The 11,336-nt window shown below is 37.6% G+C and overlaps 1 pseudogene; it reads left to right on the top strand.

Moving 5' to 3' along the window:
* The first annotated feature begins 9,718 nt into the window (after positions 1–9,718).
* LOC132500090 (elongation factor 1-alpha 1-like) lies at positions 9,719–10,992 on the top strand (annotated as a pseudogene).
* The last annotated feature ends 344 nt before the right edge of the window (positions 10,993–11,336 follow it).

The following is an 11,336-nucleotide window of genomic DNA, read 5'->3' as shown; positions in this document are numbered from 1 at the left end:
TTTAATTGCAATCATTCAGGTGAAACTGGATATAATTGGTAGGTAATAAGCAGACTTGTTCTTCATTAGGCATTTAGGATTTGTCTTTCAATAGTAATGAGCATAAGTAAGTAACTTCAGAGTATTCACTAATGAATACTTATGTATTATTGAGTATTTGCAGAATGACATATGACTTGGAAGGAAAAGGAGAAGTAGCAGTGTACTGAATAAATAAAATACACTAAATAGAACAAATAAAAAACAAAAACTGTAAAAGTTATCTTCATTAAGCACTATTTGAATATTATCTCAATGCCCAAATTTCATTAGCCCCATTCTTCACTTTTATATATCCTTATAATATTATATTTTATCCTTATAATAGAAAAAGGACTTAAAAGCTGTGGTGCATATAAGATATTATAATCCTAATATGCATTGCCTTCCAGGAATGTCTGTGAACCCCCATTTACTTTTTTGCAGAGTCCAGATTAGCTCCCATTCTGTTGATATTCTAAATTATAGTATTTAAGATTCATCTTTATCTTTACTAGCATCTACCTTCTTTTTTTTTTTTTTTTTTTTTTTTGCGGTATGCGGGCCTCTCACTGTTGTGGCCTCCCCCGTTGCGGAGCACAGGCTCCGGACGCGCAGGCTCCGGACGCGCAGGCTCAGCAGCCATGGCTCACGGGCCCAGCCGCTCCGCGGCATATGGGATCCTCCCAGACCGGGGCACGAACCCGTATCCCCTGCATCGGCAGGCGGACTCTCAACCACTTGCGCCACCAGGGAGGCCCCCATAGCATCTACCTTCTAATGAAAATCTTTTTATAGAAGGATTCTTTAGTGGTTTTATAAAGCTATTATCTCTCAATTCTTTCTTTCTCTCATTTTGTTTTTCATTTAGACAGTCATAGAAGGGCCGCAGTGCTTTGAATCATGGTTTGCAATATGTGTCTTTTGCATAGCAATCTTACAACAAGAAGAATAGAGCAAGCAAAAAGACATCAAGAACATTTATCAAATTGTGATATTATTCACTTGGGCTTAGTGAGACAGCTGCCCAAATAAGTATAGTAGAATATTTAGGGTGTTGCATGAGGCTGTGGCTAGCCTCGTAAGAAATGACTGCATCTTACGCAAGAGATTCTCTGTCTCCAAGAAAGCTACATTAGTTTAGATCACACTTGGCTTCAGTCAATATTGGTTTAAACACTGTTTTTTTTTTTTTTTTTTTTTGCATCTCTAGACACAGCCATATATGTGGAAGCTAGCTTAAGCTTCATTTCTAGAGTTTTAGAAGACCAAGTCTACCACTATTAGCCACAGATGGCATGTGCCAAGATCAGATAATAACAAAAGAAAGAGGTTTTATACCGAATAAATAAACAGACTTTCAAAAATCCGTTTATAACTAAGCTTTAAAACTACTGACAGGGATTTCCATCAGTAAGCTAGCTTTTGTTTTGTGAGGTGTAGGTTCCTTAGAGTAATGATTTCTAAATGTCTACCTACAGACCCATTTTTTTCCCACAGCGTTTCCATTAGTCTGTAGTAAAATAAATCAAATACAGCAGTGCAATACCTTTATTACGTAATTAAATTTATTTCATTCAAAAGAAAGTTTTTCTCCTTCAAATGTAGGTCTTCCAAAAGTTTTTAGTATCAAAATGGTTTTGTATTATGAAATACCAATAAAGATGTAGGGTTTTTTGTTTATGTTTTTTATTATGTTTTTTAATGACAAAAATTGGCAACCAGACACTTATCCTCTTCTATTTTATTTGAAATTGTACATTTTATTTGAATTTGTATCCTCTTCAATTTTATTATAGAATCTTAGTGTCTGGAACCTGCTTAGTGTAGAGATCCCTACCAAGCCTTCTTTTTCTTTTGGCTGCGCCATGTGGCTTGTGGGATCTTAGTTCCCCGACCAAGGATCAGAACCCATGCCCCTGCAGTGGAAGCGTGGAGTCTTAACCACAGGACCGCCAGGGAAGTCCCGCTGCCAAGCCTTTTGAGATCAGGTGGTCTCCTTGCTCTCCCCTGAAAGGCAGCCCCTTTTCAGTGTGTGTTCTCATGCAAACACCCTGTGATCTTACAGAATCTTGCAAACAATGGGAGCGACCCTCCCTCTAGACGTTACACCCGAAATTCTAGCATGGGCCATCAGAAGGGTGGCTTGACATCTAGGGTAGCAGACCAAGGAGGGAGTTAACCTTGGCCAGAAAGAGGGGTAAGAGAAGAAATCTACCTCTGTCCTCATGCAAGGGCAAAATTATCTTATTACTTAACCCTTACATCCCATTTACAGAAAAACATAATAATAAGGTTCAGAAGGCTCCTGTGGATTGTTTACAGTCTCATAGCTAGTGGCAGACCCGGAATTCACAAATCAAAAATTTCTGACTTTTCTGAGTTCCAAATGACTTCAGTTTTTAAGAAAAGGAACTGTTTGGGGGAGGATTGGGGGCTTATTTGCTGAGGCATACAGATTGCAAAGAATTCAAGTATATTTTATGGGGATTACAAGGACAAGGTACCCAACAATATAAATATTATTTGTGAAATATGATCCTAACATGTAATTTCATGAAACGATCCTTGGTTTACCTATGCCCTGAATGTTTTGCATTTATTTGCAGCTTGTTATTCTGCTGGAGATAAACAGAGTCTAGTTTCTCTACTTAGTTCCACATGATTAAATGACTCCTCCACTTCACAGCCATTTTTTAATTAAAGGATATGCCTGCTCCCTTTTGGCTATGCTTCTCAACACTGAGAAAAGTCATCTAAGTGAATCAAGGCAAGATTATACTGCATAACCAAGAGGTTTGAGATAGCACATTTTTCTAAGGATATTGTGTTTGGCAATTTTGTAGCCAACAGACCTGCACTGACTTTTCCAAAAGGGAGGATGCAGACAGCTTGTAAATTTATATGAAAAAGAAAACAGTTGGGAACACAGGGATTTGGTGGAATACCTTAAAGACTTCCCTTCACCCTTCAAAATAACATCAGTGCCGTGAAACAGAGTATTGTGTGAACCATACCTGTCAAAAGGCTTAAACCTGAAAACTGATTTAGAATAAGATTTTGATCTATTCATTTGATTTTCCATTGTTTTCTTCAATACCTTTGGCTTTCTTTCTCTTGCAAAACATTCCAGGCATTATTAATTCGTGTTTTTAAGGTCTCTAGATTGTTATTACACTGTGGGCCATTACACCTCAAATCCAAATAGGCCTTTGCTGACACCATTGCTATTCTCAACAAAACTTGTCTGTCTAGATTTTATATTGGCTGCAGATATCTGCAAAGATTAGCCTTAAGAATAAGCCATTTTATTTAGATTTATACCCTGTCTTGTGCACTTATTTATTTCATCTTCCCTAGGAGAACTTTTAAAGAGGAACAAGTACAATATATATGCTACTGAGCTCTGGTGAGTTCACCCATCCGGAGATTGTAGATTTGACGTTTTGTTTTGATTTTGAATTGGAAGCTAGAAAGAGGAGAGTCATGTGGATGGTGTGGGAAACAGCGTGGGGAAATGGCAGCTATAGGGGCCAATGCTGACCTCATTTAGGATTAGTTCATTTATCTCAGTGGAAAAACGTTGAATATTTGGAGAAATAAGAACCTTGAATACAGAGCTCTTAACAGTGTCTAACTGCGCAAATTATTCTTTTTGGGGATAAAAAAATAATGACATATTCTAAAGAGAGTTGATGATTGTGATGTAAAATCCTAAATAACCAAAATGCTCTACAGTTTCATTGCTATGTCCCCAGAGTGTCCTAAGAGCAGGAGGGTTTCAGAAGGACCAAGTGGAAAAAGAGCTGTATATTTGAGGAAAATTGGGGATCCCAGCTGCCCTCACTTGGGAAATAAATATTGTAATAAGATAACTATAAGCTATTTTGTGATTGAGGCTCAGCTACCCTGGTCCCTGCTTTCCACAGCTCCTTGCATCTAGACCCAGCCTCAGGCCTCCTGATTGCTGGGCCAGTCCTAGAAGAGGAAGGGCATGAGCAGGAACCCCCATGGTCCCTGTTTACTGGGATGAGAAATTGAGTCAGTCTTCAATGTTGAGCTCTGAGGTCCTGACACAATTGTTGAAGTCCCATGTCTTCCTGAGTTTCTATGGTTGCCTCTCAATCAAAACAAAGATCTGGACTCCTGGGAAGAGTGTAGTGTTCCTGTCTTCGCATCTGATCCAGGGTTTGGGTCTATTGCCTTGAGGTCTACTCTGTACACTGCCCAGCTATCCTGCCTGATGATCTGGTGTCTCTGGCATTAATAAATATTTTGTATGGAGATACTTTGGGCCATGCAAATATCTCATTCTTCAGCCCAATTTAGCATTTAACCCACAATAGATTCAGTATTTATTGAATTAATTATTTCTATAATAGGTACAAGTGGTGGTTTTTCAAGTTATATCACCTTTTTCTATATTTATTATTTGGTATTCCTTTGTAAAGAATACTTTTTCTTATCCCTATTTATGTATATATTCATTTATATTCATTCAACAGTTTATTACCCATCAATATGGTTATTTATTTTGATGCTCAAATTTTCCCAAATTTGGACAATGGGAGCTCCTTCAGGAATACATGAGACCAATCTAAGGAAGCTGGTGTTAGGTATTGTCATTTTTTTCTTTTACAAGTGAGTTTCTACCATTGATTATTTCGAGGCACGGTTCAGGAGTCTGTACTTTTAACAAGAGTCCTAAGTGATTTTATTCAGGTCACACTTTAAAAAAAAACTGATATATGTTTCCATGTCCTTGATTTCAAGTTTAAAGAGAGAATTTCATTCTCCAATGTCACTGTTAGAGTACTTTTTTGAGCGTTAGAAACACTAAATGAATTATGTGTTTTAAAAGGAGATGAGATGCAATCTTAATTATCTATTCACCTTCCTGGGATGCAAATTAACACAGCATTATGTTTTTTCTTTACTCTATAATGTATGCCACTTAAATACTTTTTTACATTCTCCAAGAGAGCACGTTATTGTCTATGCACTTTGCATCTGAATCTAAAATGAAAATTCCTGTCTCTAAGAAATATGAACATACTGATACTCTTGATTTATAAGAAGTAATAGGCAACCTTCTAGGACTGCAGGATTGTTAAAGCCTGACCACAAATCCAATGGGCTCTACAAGTACTGATACCTAGAAAACAATTATAAATAACCTACGCTCATATGCTATGTACAGGACTAGAAAAATGGCAAACATGTTCTTGCTATAATGGCACATTTTTCTTTTCCAAGTACTCAGAGTCATATGAATAGATTATATTCTTTTCTGCACAGCTGGATTTCTTTATATCCTCTGTAACTGAATAATCCAATGAAGAAAGTAAAGAATTCTTTCCATTTCTCAGATCATTTGTTGAATTAAAAACTGACAGAGTTGTGAAGGTTACATATGAATTCCATATTCTTTTTGTCCATGAAGATGTACAGTGGTTGCATCTGAAGAGAAATAATAAGAAAACAAAATGACCTGTTTATTGTCTGTGATCTCTACATGTATGAGCACATCAGCTGAGATGATGAATCTGAACTCCCTCCCGGAGAGGAGGGGCGAGGGGTGCCTTAACTTTGGATAGAGAGTAAGATCTTCAGTCACATGGTCCACCCTGGGCCTGATCAGCCAGCCACTCAGATTATTGCCATGCTTCTTAAGTGGCTGACATAGGGGAGGTCAAAGGTTTAGCCCACGACTTTAAAACCCAATTTCTCTCCTTCACACATAACCAGACTCACTGAATCCATCACATTTCTTTCACATCTGATGCCAGCAGTTGTCTGCTCTACTTAACTTCTAGGCCTTTGTATCTTGTCATTATATTTAACATCCTCTAGTCTTTTCTCGAGCCTCCTCTTTCCTGCATTCTGGCATTTGCACATTGAAGTTTATAACAGAACCCCAGCAGGGCTCTGAATAAATGGGCCATACTTTTAAAGTATGATGTGCATTTGGTAGGAGGCATCTGAACCACAGTTCTCCTACATTGACTTACAGAAATGAAAGAAAGGACATTGTCACAGATGAAATCTGTGAATCAATCTCTCTCTCTCCCTCCTACTTTGAAAGAAAAAAAGGGGGGGTGGGGTGAGGGAGACCAATATAGCAAGAGGAAGAATTTTTCTTAAGTATATCACAATAGAAAAAGTGGAAATGAACCATTTATACCCCAGTAACAGCTGCTCCAAAAGAGTTGGCATATCTATATCATTTCCCAAATAATAACAAAAATATTGACTACTTGCACAATATTGATAGGATTTTTAACATCAAGCAACACCAGTGCAGAGTGAAATTCAGAGGTAAGCAGCTATTATTCAACAAAGATTACCCTCTGGACGGTCCATTCTCCCAAAGACTTCTCTGCATTAGTAGACATGGTTTCAGAGTCCAATTATTCCTGAAATTCTCTGCCTGTGCAAATACATGTTTATCCTCAATCATAGGTTTATTCAGTAAAGTGTTGTATATGTTGCTGAAACTCAGCCTCTGTTCACCGGTGCTAAATAGAAATGCGGAGATAGTTTTGGGTGAAGTAGTGAAGAGAAGCTTTTATTGCCTTACCAGGCAAAGGGGACCACAGTGGGCTAATGCCCTCAAGACTGTGTGACCCACGCTGGAAGGGGGAAGTGAAGAATCTTATAGTGTTCAAGGAGCAGCGCATGATCAGCTTGTGGACATTCTTCTGATTGGTTGGTGGTAAGGTGATCGGAAGTCAGCATCACCAACCTTCTGGTTCCAACCGGTCTGGGGTCTACATGATTGTGGGCAGCATGCAGTTAAATTCTTCCACCTGGAGGGGGTTTCAGGATCTGCAAAACAGCTCAGAGGACATGGCTCAGAATATCATCTACAGTCCTTGAGGAAGAACTAAAAGCCCTTGACTTTGTTTAATGACTAATGTATTATTACTTTGTCTTGCTTGACTGTTTTCTTCTCTTTCTGCAGGTTCTCACTTCTCTGATTAAATTTATTCTTTGACTACTGCTTTTCTAGAGACAAAAGGCAGGTGGAGGACATGGGTGGAGGTCTATTCTTGGAAGGCCTTGTAGGGTCCTGCTCGGTTACATGTACACATGACTACTGAGTGAGTGTGTTTAATCAATGCTCACAAAAGTAGCATAATTTGGCTCCAAGTAGCAGTAATGTTCTCAAGAGAGGAATGTGCTCTTAAGACAGTTCATTAAGAACAATGCAGGCCAAGTACTCTTTCAGACTTGAGTCCACCTATTCAACCATGACAACCAGCTAAGCTGGTAGTCAAGGAAGAAAAGAGAAAGAGTCTAGGCTACAACAGTCTTAACTCTGCTAACTTGTTTTTCACAGTCTGGGCTATGCCACTGGCATTCCTCAGAGGAATTAGCAATGTAATTGCCACTTAATTACAGGGCTCTATCATAGGTCAATTTTTAATTTAGAGAATTATGCTGGGAAATGTGGCTTTAGAGTCTTATTTCTCTCTACACATCTAGGAAGTTTCTCTCTGCTATCTTAAAATAAATCCTCCATAGGAAAGATAGACTCAGGCTGTTTGACAGCATCAGAAAAGCAAGAGCTGTCTAGATGCCCTTAAATTGATGTCTCTAGAAATGGAAACATTCACAGAACAATGGGGCTGGGAGAAATTTATAGGAAGCTGCTCACCGTGAAAGAGAGGAGAGGAAAGTCTTAATGCCCAAATTCTATGAACAAGGAAGGAAAGACAGGCATGTTTTCTTGGGGAAAGTGAGGAGAGGTGTCAGTTCCTTACCTCCTCCCACTTCAGATCCCAGATTGTACTATTGTCCAGAATGCATCTGAGTCAACTCAGGGACAATGTCTCATAGTAGATTTGGACAAGATTTCCTTAATGAAAGGAAGTGTAGTTAAAGCCAGCCTCACCACATACTTGTTCTGTAACCTTGGGCAAATTTCATAACATTCCTCATCTGTAAAATGGGAATAATACTAGTATTCAGTTACAACATGAAAGTTTGTTGTAAGAATTAAAGGAAAGAATGTGCATGAAGCTTAGAGTCTCACTCAGGCTCTTACATTTTTGGCTGGTATTGTTTAGTATAAATAAACATAAATTAACTTGTCTTAATGACCTGTTTTGGCTTAGTATTATAACTATCAATTATATTACTGAACTATAATTGTCATTCTTTTGCTCCTTTTCAACAGTAATTTCTGCTAGCAGTTTGACATTTTTTTAATTAGTCCTCTTTCTGCTGATTTGTTTAGTATATCAGAATTGTGAATTGATAAATTTGATTTTAACTTGACAATTCACCTTACAGAGCAAAGCCAGGCTTCTGGTACATGTATGGAAGGACAACTGAGGAAATTAACATTTATTGAATGCCCTCAACAACCACTACATGTCTACATGGTAGATGGTAAAATTTTCATTCATAGAGAAAAAATCCTAGACTCAGGGAGGTAAGATAACATTTTTAATATATTGATGATTGTCTAAACTTTCCAAAGATATAAAAATGTCACAGATCACCTCATAAAAATAGTCGTAAGTATTGTATTTGTTGACTGAGAAAATAATTGAGAATAAATGCGTAGCATATAAGTTACAATTGGAACAAAATTAAAATGAAAGTAGGTTGTTTATTTTTATTCAGCTTATAAATTATCATATGTAGATTAGTCCACATCTTGGCTTCTTGCAGCAACTCTACGGACTTCTAGGATTTCTTAACCAACAGTTTAAAGAGCCACACACTGTATAATCCTTTTTCATTGATTATGTAATATGCTCCACAGCAGTTTTAAACATTTTTAGGTATTTGATTTTTTCTCTGCCTTACTTACATTAGTTTACTAAAAATATAATATTTATAGAAATTGGATTTAATAAATATAAACTTCAAGGGACACTTTCCCTGCCATTAAAATAAGCACTTGCTTACTCATCTAGAATGTGTGTGTTTCAGGGAAAATTTTTTGTGGAGCCCCACATTAACAACAAGAACTTACTTTTGTAAGCAATGAGTGACAATTTTTGAACCAACAATACTCAGAAAGTTGTTTTTAAACAAAAGTCCCTTATATTCTAGTCATGGTAATATTAGGAAATAAGTATCAATAGTTCTCACCAACACTGATTGAGAAATCACCAGTGCTCTATTGATGAGCTCTCTTTGAAGAAGAACTGGAAATCTCATCCCCTCTGACTCTAGTTTAGAAACCCCCTCTTAATACAGCACTTGAGGGCAGACTGTCTCTGTCTTTATTACCTAAAATGACTGACAGTGATGACTTTCAGACACCATTTCCTTTTTTTTGTTTGTTTGTTTGTAGCAAGTGGGCAAAAACACAATTATGGTAAAAAATATATATAGAGAGAGACTGTAAAACTTCTTTTATTTTGTTCTTTCCATTTTTATAATTTATGTAAATATAAGAAACAGAATATAGTAAGACTTACTGTACTGTGCTTTCCTAAAAGCAGTTTACAAAATCCATATGTTCAGAGAACAGGCAGTATTATTTCATGGAAAAGGGCCATGTCCTTATTCTGATACATAAAGTTGAGTAGGCTATCAAAATATTGTATAATTACTCAACTAAAAATGAATTACTTCCTTTTTGTGATGAGTTTGCCACCAGAACACACGTGTCATGAAAAACAATACTAAGTATGAGCCAAAATGGGATAAGACTCATATCAGTATTGCTATCACTGGCCATTTGACCTACAAATGTGGTGGAGTCAACAGAACAACCATCAGAAAATTTTAGAATGAACCTGCTGAGATGGGAAAAACCTTCTTTGAGTATACCTGGGTCTTGGGAAAACTTAACGCTGAATGGGAATATTGTATCACCATTGCTCTCTCCTTGTGGAAATTTGAGATCAGCAAGTATTATATGACTATCATGATGCCTTAGTACACAGAGATTTTATCAAAAACATGGTCACAGTCACATCTCAGGCTGACAGTGTTGCTGCTGATATTTCTAAATTTGAAGATGGTATCAATAAGAATGTGTGGACACATTATCATGCCCTACTGGCTTACATGCTAGGTTTGAATCAACTAATTTTTGATGATAACACAATAGATTCTACCCAGTTACTCTGCAGCTAGAAGAGATATGAGGAAGTCAGCAACTACATTAAGAAAAGTGGTTATAACCTCAACACAATAGCATTTGCACCAATTTCTGGTTGGAATGGTGGCAATGTGCTGGAGCTAAGTGCTAAAGTAGCTTGGTTCAAGAGATGGTAATTTACCATAAGGATGACAATGCCAGTGGAACCACACTGCTTGAAGCTCTGTATTGCATCCTGCAAGCAACTCATGCAACTGCCAAGCCCTTTTGTCTGTCCCTCCAGGTTGCCTACAAAATTGGTGTTATTAGTACAATCCCTGTGAGCTGAGTTGAGACTAGACTGAGAGTGGTGACCACCTTTGCCCAAGTCAACATTACAACTGAAGTAAGGTTTGCTGAAATACATTTTGAAACTTTGAGTGTAGCTCTGCCTGGGAACAACATAGTCTTCAATGTCATGAACATGTCTATCAAAGATATTTATTGTGACAACATGGCTAGTGACAGCAAAAATAACTTACTATGGAAGCAGCTGGCTTCATTGCTCAGGTGATTATCCTGAACCATCCAGGCTAAATCATTGCTGGCTGTATACTTGAGCCAGATTTTCACACTGCTTATATTGCTTGTAAGTTTGCCAGGCAGAAGAAGATTGATTGCTTTTCTGGTAAGAAACTGGAAGATGGCCCAACTTTTTGAAATCTATTGATGCTGCCATCACTGAGGCTGTTTGTAATAAAATTATGTGTGTTGAGAGTCTCTCTGACTATCCTCCTCTGGGTCATTTTGCTGCTCATGATATGAGGCAGACAGTTGCTGTGGATGTAATAATGACAGTGGGCAAGAAGGCTTCTGGAGCGGGCTAGGTCAACAAATCTGCTCAGAAAAATCAGATGACTAAATGAATAGAACACTAAGCTGTCTTAATTGGCTGTGGAAGAATAGCTCAGAGCTGTTTATCTCATTTGGCCATTTAAGTTTAATAGTAAAAGGCTGGTTAATGATATAAATGCATTGTAAAACCTTCAGAAAGAAAGGAACATTTCGTCGACCATTTTTTGATGTGGTAGTTTTAAGTTGTTAGACTTTTAAATCAGCACTTTTAATGGAAATATCTTAACCAAAATCTGTCATAGAATGTTGAAACCCATTAAAACAAAGTTGAATAATAAACCGGTGTCTTCTTTTGGCCAACACCAAAACTTTCCATAAAATTGCTTAGGAAAGAGGCTGCCCTCTGCCTTCTTCT

Source organism: Mesoplodon densirostris, chromosome 12, assembly GCF_025265405.1.
Source record: "Mesoplodon densirostris isolate mMesDen1 chromosome 12, mMesDen1 primary haplotype, whole genome shotgun sequence".
NCBI lineage: Eukaryota > Metazoa > Chordata > Mammalia > Artiodactyla > Ziphiidae > Mesoplodon > Mesoplodon densirostris.
This window is presented reverse-complemented; position numbering and strand designations above follow the sequence as displayed.